A 14,039-nucleotide genomic window follows, 5' to 3' on the forward strand; every position below is an offset into this window, starting at 1 on the left:
GGGTGGTGAGCGGTTGGTTTTTTTTTTTATATATATATTTTTTTCCTTTTTTTTCCCCTCCCTTGGGTTTTGTTCCTCTCTCTCTCGTTGTTTTCTTCCCTCTCATTATAATTCATTATTATTATTACTATTAATTTGTTCAAATTATTAAACTGTTCTTATCTCAACCCACGAGTTTTCTTACTTTTGCTCTTTCGATTCTCTCCCCCATCCCATCGGGGGGGGGGAAGTGAGCGAGCGGCTGCGTGGTGCTTGGCTGCCGGCTGGGGCTAAACCATGACAGTTATCTGTTACAGCAGCATGACTACAGACATTGTGTGTGTGTGTGCGTGCACATGCACGCATGCGGGGAGGCTTAACACACAGAGAAAGACTGGAAATATAATTCTTTAAAAAATAATTTATTCCTTATGAAGAAAGCAGAATGAGGATCTTGCATAAACAAACATATTTATAGTAGCTAACATAGCAACAGGTTGCTGCATTCAACCCTCTACAGGGTCTAGAAAAAACATCTAGAAAACTGAGTTAATTGTGGATAAAGATGAAAAAAAATATAAAGACACTTCCTATCTCTGGCCTAGTTCATTAAAAAAAAAAAAGACTTCTCAAATGGAATGTTTCCGACACAGCTGTGTTAAGCATCAAACACATATACCAGACTGAGGGCAATTACAGCTGAATGTGCACCATGTAGCCATTTATGGCTATAGGTACCAAGAAAAAATTGTTTGTGAGATTATTGCATTTCCATGGAGAGAGAGTGTGGCAGTGTGCTCCCCCCCCCCCCCCCCCCCGCTCCCTGCACAAGCAGTAACCATCAGTGGGAGTCATCCCGATAGCTGCATCCAGCTTATGCTGGACCTTGAGGACGAATAGCAACAAAGTAGCCAAGGGCTGCCTGAAGCAGGGATCTAAACCTCTTGCTGATATGCAAATATGACCATAAGTCAATCATCTTACTCCTTAAATAGTGGACAGCCCAGGGCCCGTTGAGCTCTCCTGCACGGCAACGGGCTGCACGCCAGGATCTCCCCTTGAGCAGGGACGCCTCTCAAGGTTACTCCTCGAGGTTGAGAGATTCCTTGCCGCAACAGATCCTCGGTAAGTGACTAATAGCATGCTAAACTTTGAAATCTTAGCTAAGTGATATAAAGGATTGATTGCGCACATATATAATCCTTTAGACATAAACCGTTGACCAAGTCTGGGACTAGGACTGGATCTAGCCGCACCTAGACTCCTCTCTGAGAAGGAGTTTAGAAAGCAAGGGGATCCTTTTCCGAACCTCATGACTCAACGGGAGGGTCTTCCTGACAGTTTTGTCTGACCCTGTCCTCTATGCAGTAAATAATCAAGTGCACCTCGCCATCGAATCTTGTTAAAACACTGTCGCATTGAACTTTGTTAACTCCCTATTCTGTATCAATAAACTATATTTTTTACTTTTCTCTAACGAGTGAAGTGCACGCTCACTCCATCCGCGACAGAGAGAGATTAAAAAACAAAACCAAACCAACCCAGAACAAAACAAATACACGCATAGGTTAAAACGCCAAGGGATGTTTCTGAACATTCATCCAATAATTTAAAAACATTTAAAAGGTGGAAGACTAGGACTATCACAAAAGATATCAATATGGAAAATAAAATTCCAGCTCTAAAATGTTGGTTCTCTTTTTATAAAAATATTTGCAACTGTGTAGAAAATTTCAAGCCTAGTACACTTCACACCTGCAAATGGCCACGGGTATTTGAGTAACTGATAGGTCCTATGTATTTGATAAATGTCCTGAAATACTAAGGATTCTATTTAACATTTGTTCATGGCATCAGAGGTATGTCCAGTTTAAGCTAATAATTTCACTGCAACAGAAAGCAGAAGATGCTGAAGTATTTTGTAGCTGGTTAATAAACAAATTACAAACAAGAAACAACCAAGTCATACAGGGTAGTTTGTTTGCTTCTAAGAATTTTGGTCTGGGCCAACAATTCTCCTGCAAATGCTATTTCTTGTCTAGGCATTGTTTCAGGAAAGAAATACAGGAGAATTTACTCTTTTGAAAGAGATATTGTCTTTCTGTCAACCTACTACTGTACAACGTACAGTATATTTTCTTTGGTTGGGAACCGTCACTGTCAAGATCTCCACTGAATATATTTACTAAATGTGTGATGCGTGCCATAGGGCTGTACTGGTAAACTAACCTAGTGTTAGGTATATTTACAGAAGAGATTAGATTATCAGATATACTGAGAAAAGATTGCACCCTAAAGGTGCCAGCTTAAAAGAAAAAAAAAAAAAAAACCCACCCAGATGCCCCCCCAAATCACTTCTTCATCAGCTGCTGGAATCCAGGTAATCCTACTTGTACTTCTAATTCAGGACTATAGTTGGAAGAATGTTAATTATTAAAGTATATGCAGTAAAATATATGCAGATTTGTCTTTTAAATCTCCTTTCTGACACTGTTGTGTCAGGACAAGATTCTCACTTCATCTGAACTGCAAAACACAAAAGTCTCTATACAGTAAAACAAAGCAAGTTCCATTACTGTGCATTTTTACAATCTGTTTCTTCCAGAAGCCACACAATTCCACTTAGCAATCCAGCTAAAGTTGCAGCTACGGCGTCCTGCACCTGTGTCCTGATTTCAGCTGAGATAGAGTTAATTTTCTTTATAGTGGCTGGTATGGGGCTATGTTTTGGATTTGTGCTGAAAACAGTGTTGATAATACAGAGATGTTTTAGTTGTTGCTGCACTGGTCAAGGACTTTTCAGCTTCCCCTGCTCTGCCAGGTGCAGAAGAAGCTGGGAGGGGACACAGCCAGGAGAGTTGATCCAAACTGACCAAAGGGCTATTCCATACCATATGACATCATGCTCAGCATATAAAGCTGGGGAAGAAGAAGGAAGGGGGGACATTCGGAGTGATGGCGTTTGTCTTCCCAAGTAACCATTACGCGTGATGGAGCCCTGCTTTCCTGGGGATGGCTGAACACCTGCCTGCCCATGGGAAGTAGTGAATTAATTCCTTGCTTTGCTTTGCTTGTGTGCGCGGCTTTTGCTTTCCCTATTAAACTGTCTTTATCTCAACCCATGAGTTTTCTTACTTTTGCTCTTCCAATTCTCTCCCCCATCCCACCGAGGGGGAGCGAGCGAGCGGCTGCGTGGTGCTTAGTTGCCAGCTGGGGCTAAACCATGACAACCTGTAAAAATAAAAAAAGCTAATGTATTACAGATAACAGGTAATGGATCTAACAGTATTTTAGCATCACTCCATGTTTATCCTTAAAGTCAGAAATATTCATATCAAATCTAAATTTTTATCACTGGTTTAAAGGTCCCTTAGACAGAGAAGGTTTCTTAAGAATAAGGTACAAAAAGAAAACACTATTCTTTACAGAATGAATTATGAGACCAATTAGGAAAGCCTTGCATTCTTGATATCGAGGTGAATTTTATCTCAATTGCTCCATCAGCTATTCTGGAACATTATACTTACTTTACAAATGAGAATCTACTTGAAAATTCTTCTCGTAACTCTTAGAGCAAAAACGCTGCCAGCTTTAGAATTCAAGGCATATTATTACTTCTCAGATTTTGTAACATATTATAAAGTGGCTATTATAAATGGTATGTTTTTTAAAACACTTGCAAACATTTTCCTTATGAAAACTCAAATCAGGATTTTGTTTTTACTTATTAAGTATTATCCTTTGGCTACACGTCACAAAAAATAAATTATGTGTTACTGAGCTATACTGATATATACTGTGCTTGACAAGCATAAAAGAATGGGTTCAGGACCTCAAGTGCTAGGCAAAAAACTGATTTGTCAAAAACTCAATACATCATGTCAAGCAAGTCACAATTAACAGTCTCCTGAAAACAGCAGAAAAATCCACCTTGTGGCTAAGGCCTTGGGTTACGACTCAGGAAATTTAGATTTAAATTAACTGAAGCTTCCTTACTCCTTTTAAGACTAGCATTTCATCCTTCCTTACATTCTGGCTCCATCTGAAGTTTCTTGTGTGTTCCTGTGCAAGCCACTTATCTCCTCTCTGTTCAGCTAGTCTAATGCTTTATCTTAGAGGACCAGAGAAACTATGGAGAGATCACATACTAGTGTTGAAAGCTGTACACTTGCTTAGGTAGGTACAGTTCAGGAACTACCATAAGCCTAAATTATATTTAAGCCACAGAGAAATAGAAAATAAAGGTTAAAAAGTAAGTACCATCCAGGGCTGACAGAGCAGATTTAGTTGCAACTGATGTGCCACATAAACACATGGAATTCTTTTCACACTGACATGAGAGACACAAGACAGAACTAGCAGAGGTCTGTTCAGAGGCCCAAGAGCTGGATCGATCATTGCCAATGAGCCAGTTCCTCTTGACGATCATGCTCGTGGCAACAATTTTTAATATACGAGTATTAAATATGTGCAAATCCCAAGGAGAATTTTTTTTTTTTTTTTTTTTTAACTTTTCAAATATTTAAGATTTCAGAGGTGAGGAAACACAGGGCTGGAAGGGGCATGGCCAAATTATCTAGTTCTGCTTATCACAAGGCTGGATCATCCATATTCATGTCATACTTAGCTGTTATTTAAAGATCTCCATACATTCTACAGGCAGCCTATTCCAGTCCTTAACCTCAGAGCATTTTCCAAGTACCTCACAGAGATCAAACATGCAACAAGCCATTAAGAAATACTGACACACTGTACAGTCAGCAGACCTTCCCTCCCAACTCTATTTTTCTCCTTAGTATATCCCCTCACATTTTTTTTACCCTCTTCTTTTCTGTGCTAGCCCTTTCCCTCCATTTAAAGTTGATGAATGTAAAGACAATTACCATAATAGGTGTTTGGATTATCGTTGTTATAGGACTATCCTGATTTGGGCTAATTCATCTTTTACTGCAGTTTTCCTGGTGAAGGCTCTGTTTCCAGGTTATTACACCCCCACTGACATATTTCAGGCTTTTTCTCCTTCCCATCCCCGGGTTTGTTTGGGTTTGTTTTATTTTGTTTTTGTTTTTGTTTTTTAAGTCCAGATCATTTCCCACATCTAGCTTAGAGAGCAGCCATGTCAGTATCAGCTGTAACCAAAAGGGGCCATAACTCCTCACAGGGAGATGAGGGAGAGCGTCTAGGATAGGGGACCTCTTCGACTGGATAAGCCATAAAGAAATAGCACTAATGAAGCAGATTTTGAAAGAATCAGAACATGGATTTTGATGTATTTCATATTCTTCACAATCTTTTATAACATTCCAATCATTCACAAAATATAAATAAATAAAATAAAGAGAAACTCCTTACTTTTATGAGCTTCTGCATTAGCAACATAATGAATCCATCAACTCCTTTGCACACCTTTTTAACTTGAGCTATTACATCGTAGTGCACAGCTTGCTGATTCCCTACTATACTGTTCTATTTGTAGAACATCTTATTCACAACAGCTTGCTCTGCCATTGTTCTCCACCTTTCCACACTGAAAGATATTAAAATATTTCAGTAGTCAGATTAATTGAGTAGAGAATGCAAAAACAGAGTCTAGGCAGCACAGGAAAGGAACAGGAAAATGGCCTAAGCCAGCAAAACAGTTTTATTCCCCCCCTTTTTTTCTGGGGTGAAAATACACCCTAGGATGAGTTTATATAGTGTTTCAAAAGGGAATCAATCAAGGTATCAAGAGGGGTAGAAGCACCTATTATGTATCTGTCATACACATTTGTTATGTATATGGTTTGGAAAAGAAGGTTTATTACTTCCATGTGAAAATTCAGCAGTTGGAGAAAGAAAGAAAAAGTGAAAATATGTATTGAAGCTTCAGTTTATAAGGGATATCCATGCATGTGAATACACACATAAAAATCATATCACAAAACCATGAGGAAAAGTATGAAATAACTGAGAAACTGTATTTTTGTGGAGAACAAATCTTACCTGGTGGTTGAATACAATGTCAGAATATTGAATTTTTGATTGTTATTAAACTGAAAACTGACTCCTGATCCAATTCCTACAGGGAAAAAATGAACATATGAGATTACAGCTATTTGGTTACTGAATACAACTAAGTGGCAGGCTGAAAATTCCAGTGATGCTATAAATGGATATATCCAAGCCTAGGTGTTGCTGTTAGGGGTAGCATATTTACTATTTCATGATGAAATTTTATACATGCTCTAAATTGATCAGACTATTAATTTAATCAAAATCAATTAAATAGTATTAAAAGAAAACAAGGGGGCATTTCCATGGTTTTGATACGTAGACTAGAACCTAGAAACCTAAGTCAGAGAGGAGCTAGACTTGCATCTATTAGCTGAAACTGGCATAGAAAAGGCTGTAGTCTGTTGTCGTGGTTGAGCCCCAGACGGCAACTAAGCACCACACAGCCGCTCACTCACTCCCCCCCACCCCCCCACCCCCACCCCGCAAGTGGGATGGGGAAGAGAATCGGAAGAGTAAAAGTGAGAACACTCGTGGGTTGAGATAAGGACAGAAGGACAGTTTAATAGGGAAAGCAAAAGCCGCGCGCGCGAGCAAAGCGAAGCAAGGAATTCATTCACTCCTTCCCATGGGCAGGCAGGTGTTCAGCCATCTCCAGGAAAGCAGGGCTCCATCACGTGTAATGGTTACTTGGGAAGACAAACGCCATCACTCCGAATGTCCCCCCCTTCCTTCTGCTTCCCCAGCTTTATATGCTGAGCATGACATCATATGGTATGGAATAGCCCTTTGGTCAGTTTGGATCAACTATCCTGGCTGTGTCCCCTCCCAACTTCTTGGGCACCTGGCAGAGCACGGGGAGCTGAAAAAAAAGTCCTTGACCAGTGTAAACACCACTTAGCAACAGCCAAAACATCAGTGTGTTATCAACATTATTTTCATACTAAAACCCAAAACACAGCACTATACCAGCTACTAGGAAGGAAATCAACTCTATCCCAGCTGAAACCAGGACAGTATCCACCCCTTATTCTATACCATTTATGTCATGCCCAGGTTCTACACCTTCTAATACAATTAAGTTCATTTAGTCCATGGCTTTGGGCTCCATCCGTCATAACAGTCCTTCAGGGCATAAGAGATGGTCTGTGGTGTTGGATTGTTGCATGCTGAAGCTAGTTCTAGTTCCATCACCACTGCACTTTGCTTCCTTTCGTTGAAGTTCATTCTTCATTAATCTGGGTGATCCTTATTGAAAAAGTGATGACACACAGTATTATATAGCAGTTAACATCATACCATTCAGTTCACTGGCTATTCTCACCCAAAATCAAATCCCCTTGAGGTACACATCGGACTTCCCCATCCTCTCGCATTACCCACCAAGTGCACCCGGGTCCTTGAGCAAAAGCAATCCCACAAATTGGCTTGCCTTTGCCTGAGGCAGGAGTAACCCAGACTGCCTTCCCCAGCATGTTTTTTTATGTGTACTACAGGGACCTTATCCCCTTCTACAGTGCGTAAAAGTTTTGATTGGGCAGGGCCAGCTCGATTGACAGATCCCCTAGTGTTGACTAACCAGGTGGCCTTTGCTAAATGTGTATCCCAGTGTTTGAATGTCCCACCACCCATTGCTCTCAGTGTAGTCTTTAACAGTCCGTTGTATCGTTTGATTTTCCCAGAGGCTGGTGCATGATAGGGGATGTGATATACCCACTCAATGCCATGCTCTATGGCCCAGGTGTCTATGAGGTTGTTTCGGAAATGAGACCCGTTGTCTGACTCAATTGTCTCTGGGGTGCCATGTGGCCATAGGACTTGCTTTTCAAGGCCCAGGATAGTGTTCCGGGCGGTGGCATGGGGTACAGGATATGTTTCCAGCCATCCGGTGGTTGCTTCCACCATTGTAAGCACATGGCGCTTGCCTTGGTGGGTTTGTAGGAGCGTGATATAATCGATCTGCCCAGGCCTCCCCATATTTATATTTCAGCCATCGCCCTCCATACCACAGAGGCTTTAACCGCTTCACTTGTTTGATTGCAGCGCATGTTTCACATTCCTGGATAACCTGTGCAATAGTGTCCATGGTCAAGTCCACCCCTCGATCACGCGCCCATCTATATGTTGCATCTCTTCCTTGATGGCCTGAGGTGTCATGGGCCCACCAAGCTATAAATAATTCACCCTTAGGTTGCCAGTCCAGATCCACTTGAGCCACTTCAATCTTAGCAGCCTGATCCACCTGCTGCTTGTTTTGATGTTCCTCAGTGGCCTGACTCTTGGGTACATGAGCATCTACGTGATGTACTTTCACAACCAGGTTCTCTACCCTGGCAGCAATATCTTGCCACAATGCGGCAGCCCAGATGGGTTTGCCTCTGTGCTGCCAATTGTTCTGCTTCCGTTGCTGTAACCACCCCCACAGGGCATTGGCCACCATCCATGAGTCAGTATAGAGATCGAGCACTGGCCACTTTTCTCATTCAGCAATGTCTAAAGCCAGCTGGATGGCCTTTACTTCTGCAAATTGGCTCGATTCCCCTTCTCCTTCAGCAGTTTCTACCACTTGTCGTATAGGACTCCATACAGCAGCTTTCCATCTCTGATGCTTTCCTATAATACGACAGGACCCATCAGTGAACAGGGCATATTGCTTCTCATTTTCTGGTAGTTTATTGTACAGTGGGGCCTCCTCAGCACGCGTCACCTCCTCCTCTGGTGATATTCCGAAACCTTTGCCTTCTGGCCAGTCCATGATTACTTCCAAGATCCCTGGGCGATTGGGGTTTCCTATTCGAGCCCGTTGTGTGATCAGTGCGACCCACTTACTCCACATAGCATCAGTTGCATGATGTGTAGAGGGGACCCTCCCTTTGAACATCCAGCCCAGCACCAGCAGTCGGGGTGCCAGGAAGAGCTGTGCTTCAGTACCAACCACTTCCAAAGCAGCTCAAACCCCTTCATATGCTGCCAATATCTCTTTTTCAGGTGGAGAACAGTGGGCCTCAGATCCTCTGTATCCCCGACTCCAAAACCCTAAGGGTCAACCTCGAGTCTCCCCTGGTGCTTTCTGCCGGAGGGTCCAGGTAGGGCCATTCTCCCCGGCTGCGGTGTAGAGCACATTCTTTACATCTTGCCCTGCCCGGACTGGCCCAAGGGCTACTGCATGGACTATCTCCCGTTTAATTTGCTCAAAGGCTTGTTGTTGCTCAGGGCCCCATTTGAAATCGTTCTTCTTCCAGGTCACTTGACAGAGAGGGCTTACGATCAGACTGTAATTTGGAATATGCATCCTCCAAAAACCCACAACGCCTAAGAAAGCTCATGTTTCCTTTCTGCTAGTTGGTGGAGACATGGCTGTTATTTTGTTAATCACATGCATTGGGATCTGACGACGTCCATCTTGCCATTTTATTCCTAAAAACTGGATCTCCTGTGCAGGTCCCTTGACCTTACTTTGTTTTATGGCAAAACCGGCTTTCAGGAGAATCTGGACTATTTTCTTCCCTATCTCAAAAACTTCCTCTGCTGTATTGCCCCACACGATAATGTCATCAACGTATTGCAGATGTTCTGGAGCTTCAGAACAGGCCTGTCTATTTCCCTTTGGGGAACTACAGGCCTGTCAGCCTGACCTCGGTACCGGGGAAGCTGATGGAGCAGATCATCCTGAGTGCCATCACATGACACGTAGAGGACAACCAAGGGATCAAGCCCAGCCAGCATGGGTTCAGGAAAGGCAGGTCCTGCTTGACCAACCTGATCTCCTTCTACAACAAGGTGACCCACCTAATGGATGAGGGGAAGGCTGTGGATGTTGTCTATCTAGACTTCAGCAAAGCCTTTGACATGGTTTCCCACAGCATTCTCCTGGAGAAACTGGCTGCTCATGGCTTGGATGGGTGTACTCTTCACTGGGTAAAGAACTGGCTGGATGGCCGGGCCCAAAGAGTGGTGGTGAATGGAATTTACTCCAGTTGGCGGCCGGTCACAAGTGGTGTCCACCAGGGCTCTGTGTTGGGGCCAGTTCTGTTTAATATCTTTATCAATGATCTGGATGAAGGGATTGAGTGCACCCTCAGTAAGTTTGCAGACGACACCAAGTTGTGTGGGAGTGTTGATCTGCTTGAGGGTAGGAAGGCTCTGCAGAGTGACCTGGACAGGCTGGATCAATGGGCCAAGGCCAATTGTATGAGGTTCAACAAGGCTAAGTGCAAGGTCCTGCACTTGGGCCACAACAACCCCATGCAACGCTACAGGCTTGGGGAAGAGTGGCTGGAAAGCTGCCAGGCAGAGAAGGACCTGGGCGTGTTGGTTGACAGCCGCCTGAATATGAGCCAGCAGTGTGCCCAGGCTGCCAAGAAAGCCCATGGCATCCTGGCTTGTATCAAAAATAGCGTGGCCAGCAGGACTAGGGAAGTGATTGTGCCCCTGTAGTTGGCACTGGTGAGGCTGCACCTCGAATACTGTGTTCAGTTTTGGGCCCCTCACTACAAGAGAAACATTGAGGTGCTGGAACATGTCCAGAGAAGGGCAATGAAGCTGGTGAAGGGTCTAGAGCACAAGTCTTATGAGGAGTGGCTGAGGGAACTGGGGTTGTTTAGCCCAGAGAAAAGGAGGCTGAGGGGAGACCTTATTGCTCTCTACAACTACCTGAAAGGAGGTTTTAGCGAGGTGGGCGTCAGTCTCTTCTCCCAAGTAACAAGCCATCGGACGAGCGGAAATGGCCTCAAGTTGGGCCAGGGGAGGTTTAGACTGGATATTAGGAAATTTTACTTCACTGAAAGGGCTGTCAAGCATTGGAACAGGCTGCCCAGGGAAGTGGTTGAGGCACCGTCCCTGGAGGTATTTAAAAGACATTTGAATGAGGTGCTTAGGGACATGGTATAGTGGTGGTGTTGGTAGTGTTAGGTTCACGGTTGGACTCGATGATCTTAAAGGTCTTTTCCAACCTACACGATTCTGTGATTCTGTGATTCAGCCTGTCCCAGTGCCATCTGGATCAGTCCATGGCAAATGGTAGGGCTGCGTTTCCTCCCCTGGGGCAGTCGATTCCAAGTGTACTGAACGCCCCTCCAAGTGAAAGCAAACTGTGGCCTGCACTCTGCTGCCAAAGGGATCGAGAAGAACGCAGTAGCGATATCAGTTGTAGCATACTGCTTGGCTGATTTTGACTCCAGTTCGTATTGAAGTTCCAACATGTCTGGCACGGCAGCACTCAGTGGAGGTGTGACTTCATTCAGGCCACGATAGTCTACTGTTAGTCTCCACTCTCCATTAGACTTTCGCACTGGCCATATGGGACTGTTAAAAGGTGAATGAGTCTTACTGATCACTCCTTGGCTCTCCAGTCGACGAATCAGCTTATGGATGGGAATCAGGGAGTCTCGGTTTGTGCGATATTGCCTCCGGTGCACCGTTGTGGTAGCAACTGGCACCTGTTGTTCTTTGACCCTCAGAAACCCACAACAGAAGGGTCCTCTGAGAGACCAGGCAAGGTAGACAGCTGTTTAATTTCCTCCGTCTCCAAGGCAGCTATACCAAAAGCCCACCGGTACCCTTTTGGGTCCTTGAAATACCCTCTCCTGAGGTAGTCTGTGCCAAGGATGCACGGAGCCTCTGGGCCAGTCACAATGGGGGGCTTCTGCCACTCATTCCCGGTTAGGCTCACTTTGGTCTCCGATACAGTCAGCTGTTGGGATCCCCCTGTCACTCCAGAAATACAGATGGGTTCTGCCCCTGTATAGCTTGATGGCATTAGGGTACACTGTGCACCGGTGTCTACTAGAGCCTTATACTCCTGTGGATCTGATGTGCCAGGCCATCGAATCCACACAGTCCAGTAAACCTGGTTGTCCCTTTCCTCCACCTGGCTGGAGGCAGGGCCCCCCTAGTCCTGGTCATAATATTCATTACCCATTTCTTGTAAATACCAGTCAGGAGCTCCTTCATTAAAATCAGGGGTAAGATCAGCCCTTTTCCTCTGTCTGGGGAACTGTCCACTGGAAACCGGAGCAGCAGTTTTCCTGGAAGAACCCCCTTGGGTGATTGTTTTTCCTTGCAACTCACGTACCCGTGCCTCTAGGGTTGAGGTAGGTTTTCCATCCCACTTCCTCATGTCCTCTCCGTGGTCACGCAAGTAAAACCATAGGGTGCCCCGTGTTGTGTACCCTCTATATCCTCTCTCTTGAGCAGAGGGATGCTGACTCCTAATAGCTGAGATACTGGTCTGTACAGGTGGAAAGTAGGAACTATCTTCTTCGAGTCACTGGACCTTCCGGGACAGTTTCTCCACAGCCGAGACAAGGGAGGAAGAGAGACTTTCTTCGTATTCCCGCAGTTGGCTAGCAGCTTCATCCACTGTTGGACCGTCTCCGTCTTTCCAGGTCAATATTGCCATTGAGTTGGGAAACGCCGATGGTGCATTCCGTACCAACTTCCACCACATGGGTGTGTGCACTGGACCTCATCTGGATCTTTGGGTGACCGCTCATCATCCAGGTCACCATAAGTCACCTCCTGCACAGCTAATTCCCTCAGGTACTGGATACCTCTCTCCATGGTGGTCCATTTCCCGGGGCGATATATAACATCTTCCTTGAAGGGATATCTTTCCTTCATAGCTGACAGGAGTTGCCTCCAGAGGCTGAGGGCTTGTGCCCCTTTTCCAATCGCTTTGTCAATGCCCCCTTCCCTAGAAAGGGATCCCTGCAGAGCACAGCAAACTGCAAAAACTAACACCAATCTTTAACATGTACAGCAAAAAAATGAGCATGGTGCAGATCAGGTAAACCAATATCGAGAAGAGATGAATCGATATCGTGGCCCACAACTACTAACAGATCTAAATTCCTTAATACGCTCTGGTTAATCTGTTATTATCTCAAACCCTTTGAGCCCCACGTTGGGCACCAAAAAGGACTGTCGTGGTTTAGCCCCAGTCAGCAATTAAGTACCACATAGCCGCTCCCTCACCCTCCCCCCCCGGTTGGATGGGGGAAGAGAATCGGAAGAGCAAAAGAAAGAAAACTCGTGTGTCGGAGTGGGAGACGGACCCGGAGTAACGATGAATCTCAATATGAGTATGGTCGTTCTCGTTTATTCAGATTACTTGACAGGTTTATATAGAAGCTAAGCAAAGCACGCGCTAACAGCGACTATTCTATTGGATAACTATACTTGTCCACGCGCTTAAAACAGTTATATGATTGGTACAAAGTTGCCGTTCACGCACTGTTCACAGAGGGGGGTTTATCAGCACTTTCCCAGACTTAGTCCCGCTTATCTTGCTTTACCAAGTACTCCTTCTGCTGTTCTCAAGGGAATTTCACCTTGATCTCTGGCTCCCAGGCCCCATCAAAGGCTGGATTGCTCACATCAATCAAGTCATGTCCTTTTTCACTTAACCATTCTTCCACACTCGTGGGTTGAGATAAGAAGAGTTTAATAATTGGAACAAAATAATAATAATAATAATAAATTGTAATGAGAAGGAAAACAACAAGAGAGAGAGAGAGGAAACCCAGGAAAAAACAAGTGATACAACCGCTCACCACCCATCGACCAACGCCCAGCCAGTCCCCGAGCAGTGATCGCTACCCCCTGGCCAACTCCCCCCAGCTTTATATACTGGGCATGACGTCATATCGTATGGAATAGCCCTTTGGGCAGTTTGGGTCAACTGTCCTGGCTGTGGCCCCTCCCAGCTTCTTCTGCACCTGGCAGAGCATGGGAAGCTGAAAAGTCCTTGACCAGTGTAAACACCACTTAGCAACAGCCAAAACATCAGTGTGTTATCAACATTATTCTCATACTAAAATCCAAAACACAACACTATACCAGCTACTAGGAAGAAAATTAATTCTATCCCAGCCGAAACCAGGACAGTCCCACACCTAAATTAACCTTTGTTACCGGTACAACTCAAGTATAGGTAGAAATGATAATTCCAAACTGATGGTTTCAGTCACCGGTACAAAGCAGGAAAAAGCATCAGTCCTTTCAAAGTCCAAATATTGACTTTTTGGACCTTAGTATACTTCCATCTGATGGATCTTTTAGTTTACTTT

The 14,039-nt window shown here is 44.4% G+C and overlaps 1 long non-coding RNA gene and 1 pseudogene across 2 annotated transcripts in view; both read right to left on the reverse strand.

Annotated features, from left to right (window-relative positions):
• Positions 1 to 14,039, reverse strand: part of LOC142402955 (uncharacterized) — a 904,242-nt gene that overhangs the window by 620,752 nt on the left and 269,451 nt on the right. The gene's annotated exons all lie outside the window — the stretch shown is intronic.
• LOC142402868 (F-box only protein 4-like) lies at positions 1,515 to 12,370 on the reverse strand (annotated as a pseudogene).

This window comes from Mycteria americana (genome assembly GCF_035582795.1).
Source record: "Mycteria americana isolate JAX WOST 10 ecotype Jacksonville Zoo and Gardens chromosome Z unlocalized genomic scaffold, USCA_MyAme_1.0 Scaffold_18, whole genome shotgun sequence".
Lineage (NCBI taxonomy): Eukaryota > Metazoa > Chordata > Aves > Ciconiiformes > Ciconiidae > Mycteria > Mycteria americana.